The 27,445-nt window shown below is 48.0% G+C and overlaps 3 long non-coding RNA genes across 6 annotated transcripts in view; 2 read left to right on the top strand and 1 right to left on the bottom strand.

Moving 5' to 3' along the window:
- The first annotated feature begins 867 nt into the window (after positions 1 to 867).
- LOC143001793 (uncharacterized) overlaps positions 868 to 27,445 on the top strand; it is a 36,551-nt gene continuing 9,973 nt past the window's right edge. Inside the window, exons 1-3 of one of the 2 annotated variants that reach the window (XR_012963730.1) lie at positions 868 to 936; positions 1,896 to 4,539; positions 4,645 to 5,003. This is a non-coding gene — a long non-coding RNA (uncharacterized LOC143001793). Of the gene's footprint in view, positions 937 to 1,895; positions 4,540 to 4,644; positions 5,004 to 27,445 lie in introns of those variants that run through there. The other variant, XR_012963731.1, reaches the window with a different exon arrangement.
- Positions 10,614 to 22,634, bottom strand: LOC143002268 (uncharacterized). 2 transcript variants are annotated; one of them, XR_012963773.1, is made up of 6 exons: positions 22,161 to 22,634; positions 19,573 to 19,689; positions 16,985 to 17,101; positions 14,397 to 14,513; positions 13,012 to 13,128; positions 10,614 to 10,653 (listed from the first exon to the last, which is right to left on the bottom strand). It is a non-coding gene; the product is annotated as an uncharacterized LOC143002268 (long non-coding RNA). The 2 variants fall into 2 exon arrangements; XR_012963772.1 differs by lacking the exons at positions 10,614 to 10,653; positions 13,012 to 13,128; positions 14,397 to 14,513 and having other exon boundaries at positions 16,826 to 17,101.
- On the top strand, positions 18,095 to 26,263 carry LOC143002269 (uncharacterized). Of its 2 annotated transcripts, XR_012963775.1 has the most exons (4): positions 18,095 to 18,302; positions 20,739 to 20,890; positions 23,326 to 23,477; positions 25,912 to 26,263. It is a non-coding gene; the product is annotated as an uncharacterized LOC143002269 (long non-coding RNA). The 2 variants fall into 2 exon arrangements; XR_012963774.1 differs by lacking the exon at positions 18,095 to 18,302 and having other exon boundaries at positions 20,683 to 20,890.

A 27,445-nucleotide genomic window follows, 5' to 3' on the forward strand; every position in this document is an offset into this window, starting at 1 on the left:
TTGTGCATGAAGGCGGCTATGACATACAGTCTGTCCTCCTGAATACCAAGCACAGAAGAAGAACTGAAGGCGAAGGGGGATGGGTTCATTTGGGATCAAGAAAATCTGGGACTGTCCTTTGTTCCCTTTGAATGTATATGTACAGTATTCACACTTAAAGCATTTGTGCGGGCTATACCCTTGAAACCGTCAGACTGCCGACGAGTAACATTGAAGTGTCTGCGGTGATTCCATTACATTTCAACAAGGGGGGACGTCTTTGTATACCTGAGTACAGAAAATGGCATTTTCTTGATGTGAGTGTAGCACGGAGGAACAATGTTGAAGGCCATGGCTGCGGGGAAGCATACAGACAAATCAGAATGCACAGTGTTAAATAAGTGTCCTAGGTTACCACAAACAAAAACACAAAGAGATATTGTTTAGGGGCGGAATTAAAAGAAAAATACAGCTGTGCACCCCTGACCCCCCGGGACACAGTGGGAGGACAAATTGGAAATGACAAACCAGAAATGTTTGTGTATTCATTAAATGCACCACAGTGATGATAAAGGGGCAAAGAACCGATTTATGATAAATTAATTAAATATTTGAATTTATTATCTTAATCTGAGTATATGGAGATTTTCAAATGCATGTAAATATATCGATTTTCAATTGGAAGTTATATAATTTTATTTAGACCAGGAATAACCAAAAGCTCCAGCTGAGTTTTAAAAAATCAACAATTCAGACAAACGTGAAAGATGAAGAACATTTAAGCAACAAGAATAGCAACCGAAGACCTTTGACTCTATACGGACATTTACGTGTCCACTAGGGGGCAGAGTCACACCTGGCGCACCCGAGCGATGCACAGAAACGACAGAAGAAAAGAGAAAGGACAACAAACCGCAGCGGCGTCTCCTTCAGGAATGGAAAACAAGAAACTCTTAAGTAATACTCTTTATTATTACCTACTAATTTGTGAAATGATTTAATAATTAAGCAGTTAACTTATTGCACTTCTACTCTAGCTCTAGTTATGCTCTTAGCTGTTGGTTTTGGAAGGAAATGCACTTACGATTTCTTGTGACCTGAAGTTCTTTTATCTACCTATGTTGAAACGCACTTATTGGAAGTCGCTTTGGATAAAAGCGTCTGCTAAATGATCGTAATGTAATGTAATGCAAAGTCTTTCATTACAAGTTGTGACGCCGCTAAAGTGTAAACTAGTCGTACCTATGCAGCGGTGCGTTCACGTGTCGACTCTGGTCTCAGTGATTATAGAGCCAGAGATCCCCTGAGAGTGTGTGAGGCCTCGTCAGACAGAGAGGAGGTGAAGCATACATACAGGTATGTGTGTGTGCCTCTCCTTCTCTCTCTCTGCTGCTGTCTGAACGTAGCCGTGTGTGTGTGTGTCACCTACCCCAGCTCTAGTGCCCGAGTCCCTAATGATGGCGGTGTGCAGCGAGCTAACTACCCTCACAGTGGAGCGAGCCCCCAGGCTAGTGCCACATCTCTCCATCAAGGCCCGCCTTCATCCCGCTTTACACCGGGCCCTTTCCAAAGACACACACACACAGAGGGAGCGAGAGAGAGAGAGAGAGGGAGCCAATGACAAATAATTCATATTATGGCCTGCCTGAAAGTTTGCCACCCTCCCTCATTAAGCAGCCTATTGTAACTGGCTGACATTCTCTCAGCATAATAACGCTCCTTGGTCAGGGTGTTTTTGAAGTGACATCTCACTAGAGGGAAACGGAAATAAATAAAGAAATAATGAAACAAAATAAAATATAAAAAACAGCCCAATTGTGCTATGTTGTTGTTCACCTTGGGAACTCTCAAGGTGATGCAACTTCAGCTGCCAGATATCAATAATGGATCCCTGTTGTTTCTTGACACGGAACAAGGTCCGGCGGCGGCGAATCAAATGGATGCAGAGACGTGTCGTGTCGTTTGCCGGGAGCGGGACAGCATCCTCTTCCTCTTCTTCCATCTCTTTTAATTACAGCCAAGAGGGATACAATGGGACAAGGACGGGGACAGGAGGTGTGTTTGTGTCCTTCACCCGACGCTTAACGCACCTCGGCCATTTATGAGCACGCAAACTCGGCCGCCTGATCAAGGTAAGCGATGTTGTCTTTACCTTTGCAGGCAGGGGTTGCCCAAAGGAACTAAGGCAGGCAGCTCAGCGTGAATAGATATCGGACATTTTATTCGGCACGCATCTCCAATAACATCAACAAACACAGCTACAGCAGAATCGCTCTCATAAACCGGACACACACACAGTAACGTGAAACTTTCCTTCATTGGATTTCTATTGGACAAAACAATCACACACAAAATGATGTCCGCTGATTTAATCACGTACAGGTGCATCTCAATTAATTAGAATCTGGTGGTCTTCTTCCCCATGATTGTGTCGCCGACTGAACCAGACTGAGAGACGACGGAAAGGCTCAGGAAACCTCAGCAGGTGATTTGAGTTAATGAGCTGATTAGAGTGTCTCACTGTGACTAACTAGGCCCAGAACTACCAAACTGCTGCCTCACTGGTCGGTATGGACCACAGGCGGGATGAAGATGCGGCGTCTCAATCCAAACCCACACACGGAGTTTGATCTCCCACTTAGGGCCGCATTGATTTCCCCTCTTATCCGCACGGACCGGCGCACCGCTTCTGACACGCTTTGATTTCATCTGCAACATTCACAATCGGGAGAAAGAGAGAGAGAGAGAGAGGGAGAGAGAGGGGATGATGTTGGGGGTGCAGGTAGTGATGAAGGCGTGGCGTGGCGGGAAGGGAGACGAGCGCCTTTGATGTGCTCCGTGTTTGCGCAGGAAAATGGTGGAAAGGCAACAGTGTGGGAGGTTTTTTTTCTATATTTTTCCGAGTGGCAATCAGTCAGTTCAGAGGCGCTGAGCTCCTGGCGAGCCTACGAGGCATGTGGCTAGGTGCTCTCTGTCCTGAGGGCGAGACGCGGAGAGCTCTGACTTCGCTCTGACTTTTCCAGGGCATCAACGAGGCACGGGAGAGGAAGAGGAAACTTTCTCTGCAAAGTGAGGCAAGGGGAAAGGGGGGGTGTCAGCCGAGCAAAGAAGACTTGGAAGTTGAAGCGCAGTCGAGGCGCTTCGATCTTTCGCCGAGTGTGGATTTAGCATAAACACACAGCACTTCAGAGGCAGGCGTTCAGGTAAAGATGAATTTATTCGAAAAACAAAAGGGAAAATGAGAGGAAGGTGGCAGGTAAACCCCCCGAACATGAGGAGAGATGGAAGACAAACTGGATTTTTGGGCTGCTGTCATCCATCCGTCTCAGCAGATAGCAGGAATGATGGCGGAGCGCGTTCCAGCCTCCTGTAACAAAGTCCAGATGCATGAAGGCGGCTCTGCTCCTCATCATCGCCTCACCGGGCCGTGACCTTAGGGGAAAAACAACCTCAGCTGTGCGCTTCTCCCAATATTTACACAACACCGTGGCAAACGCAGTGAGCCAAACTCCCTGCTCAAGGATTAGGAGCAGAGAGAATTCCAGAGCAAACAAAACGCCTTTCCCAATATGCCAAATCTTCCTGCATGAGAGGCAATTCCTCTGTGATGACCTTGACCTTTCTGATCCAGTTAATGTGAATGTCCCGTTCTACTCTCTACTACTACTGTCTCCTTTCCTGAATTCAGACGATGTCATTTATTCTGCCTAACACTACATTTTAATTTCAACTGTGGGTAACAAAATACATCTCTATTTGATGACAATGTGCTCATATCTTGGCCAAGAAAGGAGATAAAAAGCTAGAAATCCATACACACACACATGGCACTAGTATCCATCACCAGCATCTCCTCGCAAGTCGAGTTTGCTTGGCCATGTGGTGAGGAAGAGGCAGCAGATAACATGTAGTGATCACTGCAGTAAATGTAAGTATTGCCTTTCCATTATAGTGACGTCATCTTATATCACCGCCCCTCTATTCAGATTTGATTTCCGTTGAATGATGTGTAGATAAGGAATATTTAGAAATACATTTTGTAAATAATGATTCTTTAATACATATTTATTATAATAAGAATTTAACCCTTGTCATTCATTTACATATATATCAAATTTAGACACAGCGTGACACAGAGTGTGTCAGTCATCAATCAATCTAGATGCTGTGTCTGATGCTCTTTCCTTTGCCAAGTTATAGTATTTTTACAGAAATGACCGATGTGGTCCATGGTCATTTAAGGAAATTGGACCAAAAATTCAATTTGCCCCCAACTTACAGAAAATAATCCTCGTGTCCTGTAGATTCTGCGTTTTTAAATTTTAGAGCTCTAGCTTTTTTATTTACCAATATATGGGCTTTTTACAAAAACAAACAATTTGGTTGTGATGGTGTTTTACATTCTGTTGTTTTCAGGCCCAGGCCCAACTGGCTCGCCCTCTGCTTGGCCGGGTCCAGGCGAGTGTTATGGGCTTTACACCGAGAGAGCCTATAGGGACGAGATGCTGACCACCAATGTTCCTGAGAACAAACCCGGCGAGCACCATGCTGTCCCTGAAGGTGAGCACCACAGTTTGAGCCACGGTCTTAGCAAGTACAGTCAATGAATTTAACAACGACAACATGTAAGGATGATAATGGATGTCGCCGTCCTTGCTTCCTCAGGCGATGGGCATCAATGACCTGCTGGCATTCGACTTCATGGACTCTCCTCCCATGGAGACTCTGATCATAGCCATGGAGCAGCTCTACACTCTGGGAGCTCTGGACAGCGAATGGTTGCTCACGCGGCTGGGCTGACGGGTGAGAACCACAGGGATATGGTCCTTTTTTAACTTGGCTTTGTTAGACCCCTGCACGTTCACTTTATTCAACAGTATTCATTTAGTTAATTCATTTCATTTAGTGTGTTTTTGATTGAATAATTGGCCGAGCTGCTGTTGTTGTTGTTGTATGTTGTTTCTTGTTGTCTTTTTATATGTTATATGTACACACCAAGGACCAAATTCCTCTTAAGTGTAAACTTAATTGGCTAATAAAGCTTTTTTTTTTTAGAGTAAGAGCTCTAAAATTTCAAAATCAGCATCTACAGGACACAAGGGTCATTTTCTGTAAGTTTGGGGCAAATTTTATTTTTGATTCAATTTTACCGAACGACAGTGTAACCATGGACCAAATTGTAGGTTTTTTTAAAAAGCCCATATCTCGGGCAATTTTAGAGCTAGAGCTCTAAAATTTCAAAATCAGCATCTACAGGACACAAGGGTCATTTTCTGGTAGTTTGGGGCAAGTTTATTTTTGGTCCAATTTTCCCGAACGACAGTGTAACCATGGACCAAATTGTTTGTTTTTTATAAAGCCCATATCTTGGGCAATTTAACAGCTAGAGCTCTAAAAATTTCAAAATCAGCATCTACAGAACACGAGGATCATTTTCTGGTAGTTTGGGGCACATTTTATTTTTGGTCCAATTTATCTAAACGACAGTGTAACCATAGACCAAATTGTAGTTTTTTTTTTTAAAAAAAGCCCATATCTCTGGCAATTTAACAGCTAGAGCTCTAAAATTTTCAAAATCAGCATCTACAGGACACAAGGATCATTCCCTATTAGTTTGGGGCAAATTTAATTTTTGGTCCAATTTCCCCGAACGACAGTGTAACCATAGACCAAATTGTTTGTTTTTTTTAAGAGCCCATATCTCGGGCAATTTAACAGCTAGAGCTCTAAAAATTTCAAAATCAGCATCTACAGAACACGAGGATCATTTTCTGGTTGTTTGGGGCAAATCTTATTTTTGGTCCAATTTTCCCGAACAACAGTGTAACCATAGACCAAATTGTTTGTTTTTTAAAAAGCCCATATCTTGGGCAATTTAACAGCTAGAGCTCTAAAAATTTCAAAATCAGCATCTACAGAACACGAGGATCATTCCCTATTAGTTTGGGGCGAAAATTTTACTTTTGGTCCAATTTCCCCGAACGACAGTGTAACCATAGACCTGCATTAGACCAGCAACCACCACGTCACTGCTCTGAGAACAGCTGAGCTGCATTACTGAAACGATCTGCTCGTTTGCTGCTGAGGAGGGGAGAGACACAAAGACTTTTTGGTCCATGTGACCACGAGCCAGAGTGGCACAGCCCTGAGTCACCACCTCGTCTCAGACAGGCCATTTGCTATGCCAGGTCAGATGATGTTGTCCGCAGAGCCATGGGAGTAGGGTAATACGACTGTATGCTAACAATGAATATAACACATAGCCCGTGCCTTCAAAGGTGTATCTTGCCTTATGACATTGAATTGTTAAGGAGATAGACACATATCTCTCTTTGGAGGTGTCAGCAAAATGGTCAGCTCACAGAGCCAACATTTTACTGACACCTTGGCTATGACAGTATACTGGGTATCCAACAGGTTGTCTACCACAGCCAAATTAAACTTTGGCAGTGAACTGTTGGAACAAGGTAGACTAGTACGTTGTATCTATGTGCAACCCCATTGAGGATGGGAGAAACTTTCATCACACATATAGCCAAGCTCCCGTACCATCTAAACTGGCATGATACATGGACTGTCTGAGACAGGCTATACCTGAAAAGGACATATATTTGTGACCATGAGCCAGAGTGGCACAGCCCTGAATGACGTTCCCATCACAGACATTCCACAGGGCATGCAAGTTCAGATGGTGTTCTCTGCAGGTGCCAGGTATGAGAAAACGTTAATTAAATGCAACCTGTCTACTGTCAGAAGTGCCAGTGACTTGGCACAAAAGCTCACCCCCAGTAGCCTGGATTGAGCAGTGATCAGTTAGTCACAATACAGGCGAAACAAACTTGCACTTGGCAAGTGCCCAGTCCATTCAGGGTCCCTAAGCCAATCTGATGTACCCAATAGCGCTGCTGAGAACATCTGACATTATGACTTCTGAGCTGACATGGCACATGGGCCGTCTGAGGCAGGGAAGTCACTCAGGGCCGTGTCAGCCTGGCTGACGGTCACTTAGATCTAAAAGTCCCCTCCTCAGCAGCAAACGAGCAGGTCGTTTCAGTAACGCAGATCAGCTGATGTTCTCAGCAGCGATGTGGTGGTTGTTGGTTTATTGCAGCCAGTAGTCTACCTTGCTATAGTACATCAAGTCCTTGTTGGCAGTAGATTCCAAAGAGTCTACTGCCTGCAAGGGCCTGCTGCAGTTGTGCCAGACACAAATGCTTCTGATTCATTACTTTGTGAGAGTCTGGCACAGCTGCAGCAGGCCCTTGTAGGCAGTAGACTATTTGGAGTTCACTGCCTTCAAGGGCCTGCTGTGCATTACTACAGCAAGGGAGACTACTGACTGCATTAAACCAACAACCACAGGAGCACTGCTGAGCTGTGTTACTGTGACACTCTGCTCGTTTGCTGTTGGGGAGGGCAGTGACTCAAAGACTTTGAGGACTGTTCCCTGAAATGTATTTATCTGTGTGACCATGAGCCAGAGAGGCACTGCCCTGAGTGACTACCCCGTCTCAGACTGCATAAGGGGTTGCGTAGAGCATTGCATGCTCTATGCGACCAGGGTAGCTCAGCTGATGTTCTCAGCGGGACTACTGGCTACAGTGGCCTGACTGGGTATCCAACAGGTTGTCTACTGCAGGGTAGACGACCTGTTGGATACCCAGCTAGCTCACTTAGCTGTTGTGTCTGCAAAATGTTTGGCTCTGTGAGCTAACCATTTTGCTGACACATTCACATGCAGATAGATCTCAATCTGCTTTTACTTGCAATGTACATTGTACAACAAAAGAATCACTTAACTTGTGCAATTTACGTGACACACATTGATATATAAATAAACACTTTCAGTTATTTTCTACTTTGATGTAAGAGATGTTACCTAGGTGTTCAACCAGCCTGCCCACAGCAGCTATGGGACCCACCTGGGTGTTCACCCAGAAGGCCCCTAGTAGCTATGGGGGGCCTATCCGGGTCTTCACCAAGACAGCCCCCCAACTGCAGGCCCTGTTGTACCATGCAGCCCAGCTGAGATGGTCAGCTGAGCCCCCACGGCACATGGCAGCATAGAGCATGAAATGCCCTAAACAATTTTGGCCTGTCTGAGGCAGGGAAGTCACTCAGGGCCGTGTCAGCCTGGCTGACGGTCACTTAGATCTAAAAGTCCCCTCCTCAGCAGCAAACGAGCAGGTCGTTTCAGTAACGCAGATCAGCTGATGTTCTCAGCAGCGATGTGGTGGTTGTTGGTTTATTGCAGCCAGTAGTCTACCTTGCTATAGTACATCAAGTCCTTGTTGGCAGTAGATTCCAAAGAGTCTACTGCCTGCAAGGGCCTGCTGCAGTTGTGCCAGACACAAATGCTTCTGATTCATTACTTTGTGAGAGTCTGGCACAGCTGCAGCAGGCCCTTGTAGGCAGTAGACTATTTGGAGTTCACTGCCTTCAAGGGCCTGCTGTGCATTACTACAGCAAGGGAGACTACTGACTGCATTAAACCAACAACCACAGGAGCACTGCTGAGCTGTGTTACTGTGACACTCTGCTCGTTTGCTGTTGGGGAGGGCAGTGACTCAAAGACTTTGAGACTGTTCCCTGAAATGTATTTATCTGTGTGACCATGAGCCAGAGAGGCACTGCCCTGAGTGACTACCCCGTCTCAGACTGCATAAGGGGTTGCGTAGAGCATTGCATGCTCTATGCGACCAGGGTAGCTCAGCTGATGTTCTCAGCGGGACTACTGGCTACAGTGGCCTGACTGGGTATCCAACAGGTTGTCTACTGCAGGGTAGACGACCTGTTGGATACCCAGTTAGCTCACTTAGCTGTTGTGTCTGCAAAATGTTTGGCTCTGTGAGCTAATCATTTTGCTGACACATTCACATGCAGATAGAGCTCAATCTGCTTTTACTTGCAATGTACATTGTACAACAAAATGAATCACTTAACTTGTGCAATATACGTGACACACATTGATATATAAATAAACACTTTCAGTTATTTTCTACTTTGATGTAAGAGTTGTTACCTAGGTGTTCAACCAGCCTGCCCACAGCAGCTATGGGATCCACCTGGGTGTTCATCCAGAAGGCCCCTAGTAGCTATGGGGGGCCTATCCGAGTCTTCACCAAGACAGCCCCCCAACTGCAGGCCCTGTTGTACCATGCAGCCCAGCTGAGATGGTCAGCTGAGCCGCCACGGCACATGGCAGCATAGAGCATGAAATGCCCTAACCAATTTTGGCCTGTCTGAGATGGGGAAGTCACTCAGGGCAGAACTACTCTGACTAATGGTCACACAGATAAATCCATTCAGGGAACAGTCCTCAAAGTCTTTGAGTCACTCCCCTCCCCAACAGCAACGGGCAGGCTGGCACAGCAACTGAGCTCAGCAATGCTCTGGTGACACTGGTGGCCTGCTGTTGTGGTGCACAGCAGGTCATTTTAGGCAGTAGAATCTAAAGAGTCTCAGAAGAGTCTACTTCCTCAAAGTCTGTGTGTCACTCCCCTCCCCAACAGCAAACAAGCAGACTGGCACAGCAACTCAGCTCAGCAGTCCACTGGTGGTCTGCTGTTGTGGTGCACAGCAGGTCATTTTAGGCAGTAGAATCTAAAGAGTCTCAGAAGAGTCTTCTGCCTACAAGGGTCTGCAGCAGCAGTTGTGCCAGACTCTCATGAAGTCATTAATCAGACGTCTGGCACAACTGCAGCAGGCCCTTGCAGGCAGTAGACACTTTGGAATCTACTGCCTACCCAGGCGTGCTGGGCACTACTACAGCATGGGAGACTACTGGCTGCATTAAACCAACGACCACCACATCACTGTTGAGAACATCAGCTGATCTGCGTTACTGAAACGACCTGCTCGTTTGCATCTGAGCTGGGGACTTTTAGATCTAAGTGACCGTCAGCCAGGCTGACACGGCCCTGAGTGACTACCCTGCCTCAGACGGCCCATGTGCCATGTCAGTCCAGGTGATGTTCTCAGCATGGCTTTGTAGTACTTTGTAGTACTACATATATCACAGGACATATATTTGTGACCATGAGCCAGAGTGGCACAGCCCTGAATGACTTTGCCATCACAGACATTCCACAGCCCATGCAAGTTCAACTGGTGTTCTCTGCAGGTGCCAGCTTTGACGAAATGTTAGGTAATGTTAATGTTAGTCACTGACACTTTTGAGAGTAGACAGATTTGTCTACTCTCAAAAGTGTCAGTGACTTGGCACAAAAGCTCACCCCCAGTAGCCTGGATTGAGCAGTGATCAGTTAGTCACAATACAGGCGAGACAAACTTGCACTTGGCAAGTGCCCAGTCCATTCAGGGTCCCTAAGCCAATCTGATGTACCCAATAGCGCTGCTGAGAACATTATGACTTCTGAGCTGACATGGCACATGGGCCGTCTGAGGCAGGGAAGTCACTCAGGGCCGTGTCAGCCTGGCTGACGGTCACTTAGATCTAAAAGTCCCCTCCTCAGCAGCAAACGAGCAGTCGTTTCAGTAACGCAGATCAGCTGATGTTCTCAGCAGCGATGTGGTGGTTGTTGGTTTATTGCAGCCAGTAGTCTACCTTGCTATAGTACATCAAGTCCTTGTTGGCAGTAGATTCCAAAGAGTCTACTGCCTGCTGCAGTTGTGCCAGACACAAATGCTTCTGATTCATTACTTTGTGAGAGTCTGGCACAGCTGCAGCAGGCCCTTGTAGGCAGTAGACTATTTGGAGTTCACTGCCTTCAAGGGCCTGCTGTGCATTACTACAGCAAGGGAGACTACTGACTGCATTAAACCAACAACCACAGGAGCACTGCTGAGCTGTGTTACTGTGACACTCTGCTCGTTTGCTGTTGGGGAGGGCAGTGACTCAAAGACTTTGAGGACTGTTCCCTGAAATGTATTTATCTGTGTGACCATGAGCCAGAGAGGCACTGCCCTGAGTGACTACCCCGTCTCAGACTGCATAAGGGGTTGCGTAGAGCATTGCATGCTCTATGCGACCAGGGTAGCTCAGCTGATGTTCTCAGCGGGACTACTGGCTACAGTGGCCTGACTGGGTATCCAACAGGTTGTCTACTGCAGGGTAGACGACCTGTTGGATACCCAGCTAGCTCACTTAGCTGTTGTGTCTGCAAAATGTTTGGCTCTGTGAGCTAACCATTTTGCTGACACATTCACATGCAGATAGCTCTCAATCTGCTTTTACTTGCAATGTACATCGACAACAAAATGAATCACTTAACTTGTGCAATATACGTGACACATATTGATATATAAATAAACACTTTCAGTTATTTTCTACTTTGATGTAAGAGATGCTAACTAGGTGTTAAACCAGCCTGCCCACAGCAGCTATGGGATCCACCTGGGTGTTCACCCAGAAGGCCCCTAGTAGCTATGGGGGGCCTATCCGGGTCTTCACCAAGACAGCCCCCCAACTGCAGGCCCTGTTGTACCATGCAGCCCAGCTGAGATGGTCAGCTGAGCCGCCACGGCACATGGCAGCATAGAGCATGAAATGCCCTAACCAATTTTGGCCTGTCTGAGATGGGGAAGTCACTCAGGGCAGAACTACTCTGACTCATGGTCACACAGATAAATCCATTCAGGGAACAGTCCTCAAAGTCTTTGAGTCACTCCCCTCCCCAACAGCAACGGGCAGGCTGGCACAGCAACTGAGCTCAGCAATGCTCTGGTGACACTGGTGGCCTGCTGTTGTGGTGCACAGCAGGTCATTTTAGGCAGTAGAATCTAAAGAGTCTCAGAAGAGTCTACTTCCTCAAAGTCTGTGTGTCACTCCCCTCCCCAACAGCAAACAAGCAGACTGGCACAGCAACTCAGCTCAGCAGTCCACTGGTGGTCTGCTGTTGTGGTGCACAGCAGGTCATTTTAGGCAGTAGAATCTAAAGAGTCTCAGAAGAGTCTTCTGCCTACAAGGGTCTGCAGCAGCAGTTGTGCCAGACTCTCATGAAGTCATTTAATCAGCCGTCTGGCACAACTGCAGCAGGCCCTTGCAGGCAGTAGACACTTTGGAATCTACTGCCTACCCAGGCGTGCTGGGCACTACTACAGCATGGGAGACTACTGGCTGCATTAAACCAACGACCACCACATCACTGTTGAGAACATCAGCTGATCTGCGTTACTGAAACGACCTGCTCGTTTGCATCTGAGCTGGGGACTTTTAGATCTAAGTGACCGTCAGCCAGGCTGACACGGCCCTGAGTCACTAGCCTGCCTCAGACGGCCCATGTGCCATGTCAGTCCAGGTGATGTTCTCAGCATGGCTTTGTAGTACTACATATTGGCAAAATGTGTGAACGCTTGAAACTACGATTTTCTCAGCATGCTGCAACCGCAGCACACCCTAGTAGCCAACATTTAACTTTGGCAGTGAACTGGTAGAAGAAGGTAGACTAGTACGATGTATCTATGTGCAACCCCATTGAGTATGGGAGGCATTGAGCCATAGTGGAACTTTCATTACACATATAGCCAAACTACCGTATCATCGAAACTGGCATGATACATGGACCGTCTGAGACAGGCTATTAACTCAGGGCCGTGCCACTCTGGCTCATGGTCACCCATACCTGAAAAGGACATATATTTGTGACCACGAGCCAGAGTGGCACAGCCCTGAATGACCTTGCCATCACAGACATTCCACAGATCATGCAAGTTCAAATGGTGTTCTTTGCAGGTGCCAGCTATGACGAAATTTTAGTTAATGTTAGTCACTGACACTTTTGAGAGTAGACAGATTTGTCTACTCTCAAAAGTGTCAGTGACTTGGCACAAAAGCTCACCCCCAGTAGCCTGGATTGAGCAGTAATCAGTTAGTCACAATTTGAGCAAGGCGAACTTGCACTTAGAAATTGCCCAGTCCATTCAGGGTCCTTAAGCCAATCTGATGTACCCAATAGCGCTGCTGAGAACATCTGACATTATGACTTCTGAGCTGACATGGCACATGGGCCGTCTGAGGCAGGGAAGTCACTCAGGGCCGTGTCAGCCTGGCTGACGGTCACTTAGATCTACCTTGCTATAGTACATCAAGTCCTTGTTGGCAGTAGATTCCAAAGAGTCTACTGCCTGCAAGGGCCTGCTGCAGTTGTGCCAGACACAAATGCTTCTGATTCATTACTTTGTGAGAGTCTGGCACAGCTGCAGCAGGCCCTTGTAGGCAGTAGACTATTTGGAGTTCACTGCCTTCAAGGGCCTGCTGTGCATTACTACAGCAAGGGAGACTACTGACTGCATTAAACCAACAACCACAGGAGCACTGCTGAGCTGTGTTACTGTGACACTCTGCTCGTTTGCTGTTGGGGAGGGCAGTGACTCAAAGACTTTGAGGACTGTTCCCTGAAATGTATTTATCTGTGTGACCATGAGCCAGAGAGGCACTGCCCTGAGTGACTACCCCGTCTCAGACTGCATAAGGGGTTGCGTAGAGCATTGCATGCTCTATGCGACCAGGGTAGCTCAGCTGATGTTCTCAGCGGGACTACTGGCTACAGTGGCCTGACTGGGTATCCAACAGGTTGTCTACTGCAGGGTAGACGACCTGTTGGATACCCAGTTAGCTCACTTAGCTGTTGTGTCTGCAAAATGTTTGGCTCTGTGAGCTAACCATTTTGCTGACACATTCACATGCAGATAGATCTCAATCTGCTTTTACTTGCAATGTACATTGTACAACAAAATGAATCACTTAACTTGTGCAGTATACGTGACACACATTGATATATAAATAAACACTTTCAGTTATTTTCTACTTTGATGTAAGAGATGTTACCTAGGTGTTCAACCAGCCTGCCCACAGCAGCTATGGGATCCACCTCTGGCTCATGGTCACCCATACCTGAAAAGGACATATATTTGTGACCATGAGCCAGAGTGGCACAGCCCTGAATGACTTTGCCATCACAGACATTCCACAGCTCATGCAAGTTCAACTGGTGTGCTCTGCAGGTGCCAGCTTTGACGAAATGTTAGTTAATGTTAATGTTAGTCACTGACACTTTTGAGAGTAGACAGATTTGTCTACTCTCAAAAGTGTCAGTGACTTGGCACAAAAGCTCACCCCCAGTAGCCTGGATTGAGCAGTAATCAGTTAGTCACAATTTGAGCAAGGCGAACTTGCACTTAGAAATTGCCCAGTCCATTCAGGGTCCTTAAGCCAATCTGATGTACCCAATAGCGCTGCTGAGAACATCTGACATTATGACTTCTGAGCTGACATGGCACATGGGCCGTCTGAGGCAGGGAAGTCACTCAGGGCCGTGTCAGCCTGGCTGACGGTCACTTAGATCTAAAAGTCCCCTCCTCAGCAGCAAACGAGCAGGTCGTTTCAGTAACGCAGATCAGCTGATGTTCTCAGCAGCGGTGTGGTGGTTGTTGGTTTATTGCAGCCAGTAGTCTACCTTGCTATAGTACATCAAGTCCTTGTTGGCAGTAGATTCCAAAGAGTCTACTGCCTGCAAGGGCCTGCTGCAGTTGTGCCAGACACAAATGCTTCTGATTCATTACTTTGTGAGAGTCTGGCACAGCTGCAGCAGGCCCTTGTAGGCAGTAGACTATTTGGAGTTCACTGCCTTCAAGGGCCTGCTGTGCATTACTACAGCAAGGGAGACTACTGACTGCATTAAACCAACAACCACAGGAGCACTGCTGAGCTGTGTTACTGTGACACTCTGCTCGTTTGCTGTTGGGGAGGGCAGTGACTCAAAGACTTTGAGGACTGTTCCCTGAAATGTATTTATCTGTGTGACCATGAGCCAGAGAGGCACTGCCCTGAGTGACTACCCCGTCTCAGACTGCATAAGGGGTTGCGTAGAGCATTGCATGCTCTATGCGACCAGGGTAGCTCAGCTGATGTTCTCAGCGGGACTACTGGCTACAGTGGCCTGACTGGGTATCCAACAGGTTGTCTACTGCAGGGTAGACGACCTGTTGGATACCCAGTTAGCTCACTTAGCTGTTGTGTCTGCAAAATGTTTGGCTCTGTGAGCGAATCATTTTGCTGACACATTCACATGCAGATAGAGCTCAATCTGCTTTTACTTGCAATGTACATTGTACAACAAAATGAATCACTTAACTTGTGCAATATACGTGACACACATTGATATATAAATGAACACTTTCAGTTATTTTCTACTTTGATGTAAGAGATGTTACCTAGGTGTTCAACCAGCCTGCCCACAGCAGCTATGGGATCCACCTGGGTGTTCATCCAGAAGGCCCCTAGTAGCTATGGGGGGCCTATCCGAGTCTTCACCAAGACAGCCCCCCAACTGCAGGCCCTGTTGTACCATGCAGCCCAGCTGAGATGGTCAGCTGAGCCGCCACGGCACATGGCAGCATAGAGCATGAAATGCCCTAACCAATTTTGGCCTGTCTGAGATGGGGAAGTCACTCAGGGCAGAACTACTCTGACTCATGGTCACACAGATAAATCCATTCAGGGAACAGTCCTCAAAGTCTTTGAGTCACTCCCCTCCCCAACAGCAACGGGCAGGCTGGCACAGCAACTGAGCTCAGCAATGCTCTGGTGACACTGGTGGCCTGCTGTTGTGGTGCACAGCAGGTCATTTTAGGCAGTAGAATCTAAAGAGTCTCAGAAGAGTCTACTTCCTCAAAGTCTGTGTGTCACTCCCCTCCCCAACAGCAAACAAGCAGACTGGCACAGCAACTCAGCTCAGCAGTCCACTGGTGGTCTACTGTTGTGGTGCACAGCAGGTCATTTTAGGCAGTAGAATCTAAAGAGTCTCAGAAGAGTCTTCTGCCTACAAGGGTCTGCAGCAGCAGTTGTGCCAGACTCTCATGAAGTCATTAATCAGACGTCTGGCACAACTGCAGCAGGCCCTTGCAGGCAGTAGACACTTTGGAATCTACTGCCTACCCAGGCGTGCTGGGCACTACTACAGCATGGGAGACTACTGGCTGCATTAAACCAACGACCACCACATCACTGTTGAGAACATCAGCTGATCTGCGTTACTGAAACGACCTGCTCGTTTGCATCTGAGCTGGGGACTTTTAGATCTAAGTGACCGTCAGCCAGGCTGACACGGCCCTGAGTTACTAGCCTGCCTCAGACGGCCCATGTGCCATGTCAGTCCAGGTGATGTTCTCAGCATGGCTTTGTAGTACTAAATATTGGCAAAATGTGTGAACGCTTGAAACTACGATTTTCTCAGCATGCTGCAACCGCAGCACACCCTAGTAGCCAACATTTAACTTTGGCAGCGAACTGGTAGAAGAAGGTAGACTAGTACGATGTGTCTATGTGCAACCCCATTGAGTATGGGAGGCATTGAGCCATAGTGGAACTTTCATTACACATATAGCCAAACTACCGTATCATCGAAACTGGCATGATACATGGACCGTCTGAGACAGGCTATTAACTCAGGGCCGTGCCACTCTGGCTCATGGTCACCCATACCTGAAAAGGACATATATTTGTGACCATGAGCCAGAGTGGCACAGCCCTGAATGACTTTGCCATCACAGACATTCCACAGCTCATGCAAGTTCAACTGGTGTTCCCTGCAGGTGCCAGCTTTGATGAAATGTTAGTAAATGTTAATGTTAGCCACTGACACTTTTGAGAGTAGACAGATTTGTCTACTCTCAAAAGTGTCAGTGACTTGGCACAAAAGCTCACCCCAGTAGCCCGGATTGAGCAGTAATCAGTTAGTCACAATTTGAGCAAGGCGAACTTACACTTAGAAATTGCCCAGTTCATTCAGGGTCCTTCAGCCAATCTGATGTACCCAATAGCGCTGCTGAGAACATCTGACATTATGACTTCTGAGCTGACATGGCACATGGGCCGTCTGAGGCAGGGAAGTCACTCAGGGCCGTGTCAGCCTGGCTGACGGTCACTTAGATCTAAAAGTCCCCTCCTCAGCAGCAAACGAGCAGGTCGTTTCAGTAACGCAGATCAGCTGATGTTCTCAGCAGCGATGTGGTGGTTGTTGGTTTATTGCAGCCAGTAGTCTACCTTGCTATAGTACATCAAGTCCTTGTTGGCAGTAGATTCCAAAGAGTCTACTGCCTGCAAGGGCCTGCTGCAGTTGTGCCAGACACAAATGCTTCTGATTCATTACTTTGTGAGAGTCTGGCACAGCTGCAGCAGGCCCTTGTAGGCAGTAGACTATTTGGAGTTCACTGCCTTCAAGGGCCTGCTGTGCATTACTACAGCAAGGGAGACTACTGACTGCATTAAACCAACAACCACAGGAGCACTGCTGAGCTGTGTTACTGTGACACTCTGCTCGTTTGCTGTTGGGGAGGGCAGTGACTCAAAGACTTTGAGGACTGTTCCCTGAAATGTATTTATCTGTGTGACCATGAGCCAGAGAGGCACTGCCCTGAGTGACTACCCCGTCTCAGACTGCATAAGGGGTTGCGTAGAGCATTGCATGCTCTATGCGACCAGGGTAGCTCAGCTGATGTTCTCAGCGGGACTACTGGCTACAGTGGCCTGACTGGGTATCCAACAGGTTGTCTACTGCAGGGTAGACGACCTGTTGGATACCCAGTTAGCTCACTTAGCTGTTGTGTCTGCAAAATGTTTGGCTCTGTGAGCTAACCATTTTGCTGACACATTCACATGCAGATAGATCTCAATCTGCTTTTACTTGCAGTGTACATTGTACAACAAAATGAATCACTTAACTTGTGCAATATACGTGACACACATTGATATATAAATAAACACTTTCAGTTATTTTCTACTTTGATGTAAGAGATGTTACCTAGGTGTTCAACCAGCCTGCCCACAGCAGCTATGGGATCCACCTGGGTGTTCACCCAGAAGGCCCCTAGTAGCTATGGGGGGCCTATCCGGGTCTTCACCAAGACAGCCCCCCAACTGCAGGCCCTGTTGTACCATGCAGCCCAGCTGAGATGGTCAGCTGAGCCGCCACGGCACATGGCAGCATAGAGCATGAAATGCCCTAACCAATTTTGGCCTGTCTGAGATGGGGAAGTCACTCAGGGCAGAACTACTCTGACTCATGGTCACACAGATAAATCCATTCAGGGAACAGTCCTCAAAGTCTTTGAGTCACTCCCCTCCCCAACAGCAACGGGCAGGCTGGCACAGCAACTGAGCTCAGCAATGCTCTGGTGACACTGGTGGCCTGCTGTTGTGGTGCACAGCAGGTCATTTTAGGCAGTAGAATCTAAAGAGTCTCAGAAGAGTCTACTTCCTCAAAGTCTGTGTGTCACTCCCCTCCCCAACAGCAAACAAGCAGACTGGCACAGCAACTCAGCTCAGCAGTCCACTGGTGGTCTGCTGTTGTGGTGCACAGCAGGTCATTTTAGGCAGTAGAATCTAAAGAGTCTCAGAAGAGTCTTCTGCCTACAAGGGTCTGCAGCAGCAGTTGTGCCAGACTCTCATGAAGTCATTAATCAGACGTCTGGCACAACTGCAGCAGGCCCTTGCAGGCAGTAGACACTTTGGAATCTACTGCCTACCCAGGCGTGCTGGGCACTACTACAGCATGGGAGACTACTGGCTGCATTAAACCAACGACCACCACATCACTGTTGAGAACATCAGCTGATCTGCGTTACTGAAACGACCTGCTCGTTTGCATCTGAGCTGGGGACTTTTAGATCTAAGTGACCGTCAGCCAGGCTGACACGGCCCTGAGTGACTACCCTGCCTCAGACGGCCCATGTGCCATGTCAGGCCAGGTGATGTTCTCAGCATGGCTTTGTAGTACTAAATATTGGCAAAATGTGTGAATGCTTGAAACTACGATTTTCTCAGCACGCTGCAACCGCAGCACACCCTAGTAGCCAACATTTAACTTTGGCAGCGAACTGGTAGAAGAAGGTAGACTAGTACGATGTGTCTATGTGCAACCCCATTGAGTATGGGAGGCATTGAGCCATGGTGGAACTTTCATTACACATATAGCCAAACTATCGTATCATCGAAACTGGCATGATGCATGGACCGTCTGAGACAGGCTATTAACTCAGGGCCGTGCCACTCTGGCTCATGGTCACCCATACCTGAAAAGGACATATATTTGTGACCATGAGCCAGAGTGGCACAGCCCTGAATGACTTTGCCATCACAGACATTCCACAGCTCATGCAAGTTCAACTGGTGTTCTCTGCAGGTGCCAGCTTTGACGAAATGTTAGTTAATGTTAATGTTAGTCACTGACACTTTTGAGAGTAGACAGATTTGTCTACTCTCAAAAGTGTCAGTGACTTGGCACAAAAGCTCACCCCAGTAGCCCGGATTGAGCAGTAATCAGTTAGTCACAATTTGAGCAAGGCGAACTTACACTTAGAAATTGCCCAGTTCATTCAGGGTCCTTCAGCCAATCTGATGTACCCAATAGCGCTGCTGAGAACATCTGACATTATGACTTCTGAGCTGACATGGCACATGGGCCGTCTGAGGCAGGGAAGTCACTCAGGGCCGTGTCAGCCTGGCTGACGGTCACTTAGATCTAAAAGTCCCCTCCTCAGCAGCAAACGAGCAGGTCGTTTCAGTAACGCAGATCAGCTGATGTTCTCAGCAGCGATGTGGTGGTTGTTGGTTTATTGCAGCCAGTAGTCTACCTTGCTATAGTACATCAAGTCCTTGTTGGCAGTAGATTCCAAAGAGTCTACTGCCTGCAAGGGCCTGCTGCAGTTGTGCCAGACACAAATGCTTCTGATTCATTACTTTGTGAGAGTCTGGCACAGCTGCAGCAGGCCCTTGTAGGCAGTAGACTATTTGGAGTTCACTGCCTTCAAGGGCCTGCTGTGCATTACTACAGCAAGGGAGACTACTGACTGCATTAAACCAACAACCACAGGAGCACTGCTGAGCTGTGTTACTGTGACACTCTGCTCGTTTGCTGTTGGGGAGGGCAGTGACTCAAAGACTTTGAGGACTGTTCCCTGAAATGTATTTATCTGTGTGACCATGAGCCAGAGAGGCACTGCCCTGAGTGACTACCCCGTCTCAGACTGCATAAGGGGTTGCGTAGAGCATTGCATGCTCTATGCGACCAGGGTAGCTCAGCTGATGTTCTCAGCGGGACTACTGGCTACAGTGGCCTGACTGGGTATCCAACAGGTTGTCTACTGCAGGGTAGACGACCTGTTGGATACCCAGTTAGCTCACTTAGCTGTTGTGTCTGCAAAATGTTTGGCTCTGTGAGCTAACCATTTTGCTGACACATTCACATGCAGATAGATCTCAATCTGCTTTTACTTGCAGTGTACATTGTACAACAAAATGAATCACTTAACTTGTGCAATATACGTGACACACATTGATATATAAATAAACACTTTCAGTTATTTTCTACTTTGATGTAAGAGATGTTACCTAGGTGTTCAACCAGCCTGCCCACAGCAGCTATGGGATCCACCTGGGTGTTCACCCAGAAGGCCCCTAGTAGCTATGGGGGGCCTATCCGGGTCTTCACCAAGACAGCCCCCCAACTGCAGGCCCTGTTGTACCATGCAGCCCAGCTGAGATGGTCAGCTGAGCCGCCACGGCACATGGCAGCATAGAGCATGAAATGCCCTAACCAATTTTGGCCTGTCTGAGATGGGGAAGTCACTCAGGGCAGAACTACTCTGACTCATGGTCACACAGATAAATCCATTCAGGGAACAGTCCTCAAAGTCTTTGAGTCACTCCCCTCCCCAACAGCAACGGGCAGGCTGGCACAGCAACTGAGCTCAGCAATGCTCTGGTGACACTGGTGGCCTGCTGTTGTGGTGCACAGCAGGTCATTTTAGGCAGTAGAATCTAAAGAGTCTCAGAAGAGTCTACTTCCTCAAAGTCTGTGTGTCACTCCCCTCCCCAACAGCAAACAAGCAGACTGGCACAGCAACTCAGCTCAGCAGTCCACTGGTGGTCTGCTGTTGTGGTGCACAGCAGGTCATTTTAGGCAGTAGAATCTAAAGAGTCTCAGAAGAGTCTTCTGCCTACAAGGGTCTGCAGCAGCAGTTGTGCCAGACTCTCATGAAGTCATTAATCAGACGTCTGGCACAACTGCAGCAGGCCCTTGCAGGCAGTAGACACTTTGGAATCTACTGCCTACCCAGGCGTGCTGGGCACTACTACAGCATGGGAGACTACTGGCTGCATTAAACCAACGACCACCACATCACTGTTGAGAACATCAGCTGATCTGCGTTACTGAAACGACCTGCTCGTTTGCATCTGAGCTGGGGACTTTTAGATCTAAGTGACCGTCAGCCAGGCTGACACGGCCCTGAGTGACTACCCTGCCTCAGACGGCCCATGTGCCATGTCAGTCCAGGTGATGTTCTCAGCATGGCTTTGTAGTACTACATATTGGCAAAATGTGTGAACGCTTGAAACTACGATTTTCTCAGCATGCTGCAACCGCAGCACACCCTAGTAGCCAACATTTAACTTTGGCAGCGAACTGGTAGAAGAAGGTAGACTAGTACGATGTGTCTATGTGCAACCCCATTGAGTATGGGAGGCATTGAGCCATGGTGGAACTTTCATTACACATATAGCCAAACTACCGTATCATCGAAACTGGCATGATACATGGACCGTCTGAGACAGGCTATTAACTCAGGGCCGTGCCACTCTGGCTCATGGTCACCCATACCTGAAAAGGACATATATTTGTGACCATGAGCCAGAGTGGCACAGCCCTGAATGACTTTGCCATCACAGACATTCCACAGCTCATGCAAGTTCAACTGGTGTTCTCTGCAGGTGCCAGCTTTGACGAAATGTTAGTTAATGTTAATGTTAGTCACTGACACTTTTGAGAGTAGACAGATTTGTCTACTCTCAAAAGTGTCAGTGACTTGGCACAAAAGCTCACCCCAGTAGCCCGGATTGAGCAGTAATCAGTTAGTCACAATTTGAGCAAGGCGAACTTACACTTAGAAATTGCCCAGTTCATTCAGGGTCCTTCAGCCAATCTGATGTACCCAATAGCGCTGCTGAGAACATCTGACATTATGACTTCTGAGCTGACATGGCACATGGGCCGTCTGAGGCAGGGAAGTCACTCAGGGCCGTGTCAGCCTGGCTGACGGTCACTTAGATCTAAAAGTCCCCTCCTCAGCAGCAAACGAGCAGGTCGTTTCAGTAACGCAGATCAGCTGATGTTCTCAGCAGCGATGTGGTGGTTGTTGGTTTATTGCAGCCAGTAGTCTACCTTGCTATAGTACATCAAGTCCTTGTTGGCAGTAGATTCCAAAGAGTCTACTGCCTGCAAGGGCCTGCTGCAGTTGTGCCAGACACAAATGCTTCTGATTCATTACTTTGTGAGAGTCTGGCACAGCTGCAGCAGGCCCTTGTAGGCAGTAGACTATTTGGAGTTCACTGCCTTCAAGGGCCTGCTGTGCATTACTACAGCAAGGGAGACTACTGACTGCATTAAACCAACAACCACAGGAGCACTGCTGAGCTGTGTTACTGTGACACTCTGCTCGTTTGCTGTTGGGGAGGGCAGTGACTCAAAGACTTTGAGGACTGTTCCCTGAAATGTATTTATCTGTGTGACCATGAGCCAGAGAGGCACTGCCCTGAGTGACTACCCCGTCTCAGACTGCATAAGGGGTTGCGTAGAGCATTGCATGCTCTATGCGACCAGGGTAGCTCAGCTGATGTTCTCAGCGGGACTACTGGCTACAGTGGTCTGACTGGGTATCCAACAGGTTGTCTACTGCAGGGTAGACGACCTGTTGGATACCCAGTTAGCTCACTTAGCTGTTGTCTCTGCAAAATGTTTGGCTCTGTGAGCTAACCATTTTGCTGACACATTCACATGCAGATAGCTCTCAATCTGCTTTTACTTGCAATGTACATCGACAACAAAATGAATCACTTAACTTGTGCAATATACGTGACACACATTGATATATAAATAAACACTTTCAGTTATTTTCTACTTTGATGTAAGAGATGCTAACTAGGTGTTAAACCAGCCTGCCCACAGCAGCTATGGGATCCACCTGGGTGTTCACCCAGAAGGCCCCTAGTAGCTATGGGGGGCCTATCCGGGTCTTCACCAAGACAGCCCCCCAACTGCAGGCCCTGTTGTACCATGCAGCCCAGCTGAGATGGTCAGCTGAGCCGCCACGGCACATGGCAGCATAGAGCATGAAATGCCCTAACCAATTTTGGCCTGTCTGAGATGGGGAAGTCACTCAGGGCAGAACTACTCTGACTCATGGTCACACAGATAAATCCATTCAGGGAACAGTCCTCAAAGTCTTTGAGTCACTCCCCTCCCCAACAGCAACGGGCAGGCTGGCACAGCAACTGAGCTCAGCAATGCTCTGGTGACACTGGTGGCCTGCTGTTGTGGTGCACAGCAGGTCATTTTAGGCAGTAGAATCTAAAGAGTCTCAGAAGAGTCTACTTCCTCAAAGTCTGTGTGTCACTCCCCTCCCCAACAGCAAACAAGCAGACTGGCACAGCAACTCAGCTCAGCAGTCCACTGGTGGTCTGCTGTTGTGGTGCACAGCAGGTCATTTTAGGCAGTAGAATCTAAAGAGTCTCAGAAGAGTCTTCTGCCTACAAGGGTCTGCAGCAGCAGTTGTGCCAGACTCTCATGAAGTCATTAATCAGACGTCTGGCACAACTGCAGCAGGCCCTTGCAGGCAGTAGACACTTTGGAATCTACTGCCTACCCAGGCGTGCTGGGCACTACTACAGCATGGGAGACTACTGGCTGCATTAAACCAACGACCACCACATCACTGTTGAGAACATCAGCTGATCTGCGTTACTGAAACGACCTGCTCGTTTGCATCTGAGCTGGGGACTTTTAGATCTAAGTGACCGTCAGCCAGGCTGACACGGCCCTGAGTGACTACCCTGCCTCAGACGGCCCATGTGCCATGTCAGTCCAGGTGATGTTCTCAGCATGGCTTTGTAGTACTACATATTGGCAAAATGTGTGAACGCTTGAAACTACGATTTTCTCAGCATGCTGCAACCGCAGCACACCCTAGTAGCCAACATTTAACTTTGGCAGCGAACTGGTAGAAGAAGTTGACTAGTACGATGTGTCTATGTGCAACCCCATTGAGTATGGGAGGCATTGAGCCATGGTGGAACTTTCATTACACATATAGCCAAACTACCGTATCATCGAAACTGGCATGATACATGGACCGTCTGAGACAGGCTATTAACTCAGGGCCGTGCCACTCTGGCTCATGGTCACCCATACCTGAAAAGGACATATATTTGTGACCATGAGCCAGAGTGGCACAGCCCTGAATGACTTTGCCATCACAGACATTCCACAGCTCATGCAAGTTCAACTGGTGTTCTCTGCAGGTGCCAGCTTTGACGAAATGTTAGTTAATATTAATGTTAGTCACTGACACTTTTGAGAGTAGACAGATTTGTCTACTCTCAAAAGTGTCAGTGACTTGGCACAAAAGCTCACCCCAGTAGCCCGGATTGAGCAGTAATCAGTTAGTCACAATTTGAGCAAGGCGAACTTACACTTAGAAATTGCCCAGTTCATTCAGGGTCCTTCAGCCAATCTGATGTACCCAATAGCGCTGCTGAGAACATCTGACATTATGACTTCTGAGCTGACATGGCACATGGGCCGTCTGAGGCAGGGAAGTCACTCAGGGCCGTGTCAGCCTGGCTGACGGTCACTTAGATCTAAAAGTCCCCTCCTCAGCAGCAAACGAGCAGGTCGTTTCAGTAACGCAGATCAGCTGATGTTCTCAGCAGCGATGTGGTGGTTGTTGGTTTATTGCAGCCAGTAGTCTACCTTGCTATAGTACATCAAGTCCTTGTTGGCAGTAGATTCCAAAGAGTCTACTGCCTGCAAGGGCCTGCTGCAGTTGTGCCAGACACAAATGCTTCTGATTCATTACTTTGTGAGAGTCTGGCACAGCTGCAGCAGGCCCTTGTAGGCAGTAGACTATTTGGAGTTCACTGCCTTCAAGGGCCTGCTGTGCATTACTACAGCAAGGGAGACTACTGACTGCATTAAACCAACAACCACAGGAGCACTGCTGAGCTGTGTTACTGTGACACTCTGCTCGTTTGCTGTTGGGGAGGGCAGTGACTCAAAGACTTTGAGGACTGTTCCCTGAAATGTATTTATCTGTGTGACCATGAGCCAGAGAGGCACTGCCCTGAGTGACTACCCCGTCTCAGACTGCATAAGGGGTTGCGTAGAGCATTGCATGCTCTATGCGACCAGGGTAGCTCAGCTGATGTTCTCAGCGGGACTACTGGCTACAGTGGTCTGACTGGGTATCCAACAGGTTGTCTACTGCAGGGTAGACGACCTGTTGGATACCCAGTTAGCTCACTTAGCTGTTGTCTCTGCAAAATGTTTGGCTCTGTGAGCTAACCATTTTGCTGACACATTCACATGCAGATAGCTCTCAATCTGCTTTTACTTGCAATGTACATCGACAACAAAATGAATCACTTAACTTGTGCAATATACGTGACACACATTGATATATAAATAAACACTTTCAGTTATTTTCTACTTTGATGTAAGAGATGCTAACTAGGTGTTAAACCAGCCTGCCCACAGCAGCTATGGGATCCACCTGGGTGTTCACCCAGAAGGCCCCTAGTAGCTATGGGGGGCCTATCCGGGTCTTCACCAAGACAGCCCCCCAACTGCAGGCCCTGTTGTACCATGCAGCCCAGCTGAGATGGTCAGCTGAGCCGCCACGGCACATGGCAGCATAGAGCATGAAATGCCCTAACCAATTTTGGCCTGTCTGAGATGGGGAAGTCACTCAGGGCAGAACTACTCTGACTCATGGTCACACAGATAAATCCATTCAGGGAACAGTCCTCAAAGTCTTTGAGTCACTCCCCTCCCCAACAGCAACGGGCAGGCTGGCACAGCAACTGAGCTCAGCAATGCTCTGGTGACACTGGTGGCCTGCTGTTGTGGTGCACAGCAGGTCATTTTAGGCAGTAGAATCTAAAGAGTCTCAGAAGAGTCTACTTCCTCAAAGTCTGTGTGTCACTCCCCTCCCCAACAGCAAACAAGCAGACTGGCACAGCAACTCAGCTCAGCAGTCCACTGGTGGTCTGCTGTTGTGGTGCACAGCAGGTCATTTTAGGCAGTAGAATCTAAAGAGTCTCAGAAGAGTCTTCTGCCTACAAGGGTCTGCAGCAGCAGTTGTGCCAGACTCTCATGAAGTCATTAATCAGACGTCTGGCACAACTGCAGCAGGCCCTTGCAGGCAGTAGACACTTTGGAATCTACTGCCTACCCAGGCGTGCTGGGCACTACTACAGCATGGGAGACTACTGGCTGCATTAAACCAACGACCACCACATCACTGTTGAGAACATCAGCTGATCTGCGTTACTGAAACGACCTGCTCGTTTGCATCTGAGCTGGGGACTTTTAGATCTAAGTGACCGTCAGCCAGGCTGACACGGCCCTGAGTGACTACCCTGCCTCAGACGGCCCATGTGCCATGTCAGTCCAGGTGATGTTCTCAGCATGGCTTTGTAGTACTACATATTGGCAAAATGTGTGAACGCTTGAAACTACGATTTTCTCAGCATGCTGCAACCGCAGCACACCCTAGTAGCCAACATTTAACTTTGGCAGCGAACTGGTAGAAGAAGTTGACTAGTACGATGTGTCTATGTGCAACCCCATTGAGTATGGGAGGCATTGAGCCATGGTGGAACTTTCATTACACATATAGCCAAACTACCGTATCATCGAAACTGGCATGATACATGGACCGTCTGAGACAGGCTATTAACTCAGGGCCGTGCCACTCTGGCTCATGGTCACCCATACCTGAAAAGGACATATATTTGTGACCATGAGCCAGAGTGGCACAGCCCTGAATGACTTTGCCATCACAGACATTCCACAGCTCATGCAAGTTCAACTGGTGTTCTCTGCAGGTGCCAGCTTTGACGAAATGTTAGTTAATGTTAATGTTAGTCACTGACACTTTTGAGAGTAGACAGATTTGTCTACTCTCAAAAGTGTCAGTGACTTGGCACAAAAGCTCACCCCCAGTAGCCTGGATTGAGCAGTAATCAGTTAGTCACAATTTGAGCAAGGCGAACTTGCACTTAGAAATTGCCCAGTCCATTCAGGGTCCTTAAGCCAATCTGATGTACCCAATAGCGCTGCTGAGAACATCTGACATTATGACTTCTGAGCTGACATGGCACATGGGCCGTCTGAGGCAGGGAAGTCACTCAGGGCCGTGTCAGCCTGGCTGACGGTCACTTAGATCTAAAAGTCCCCTCCTCAGCAGCAAACGAGCAGGTCGTTTCAGTAACGCAGATCAGCTGATGTTCTCAGCAGCGATGTGGTGGTTGTTGGTTTATTGCAGCCAGTAGTCTACCTTGCTATAGTACATTAAGTCCTTGTTGGCAGTAGATTCCAAAGAGTCTACTGCCTGCAAGGGCCTGCTGCAGTTGTGCCAGACACAAATGCTTCTGATTCATTACTTTGTG

The sequence above is a fragment of the Genypterus blacodes genome, unplaced genomic scaffold (assembly GCF_046128005.1).
Source record: "Genypterus blacodes isolate CSIRO-AG114 ecotype Tasmania unplaced genomic scaffold, CSIRO-AGI_Gbla_v1 ptg000055l_1, whole genome shotgun sequence".
NCBI lineage: Eukaryota > Metazoa > Chordata > Actinopteri > Ophidiiformes > Ophidiidae > Genypterus > Genypterus blacodes.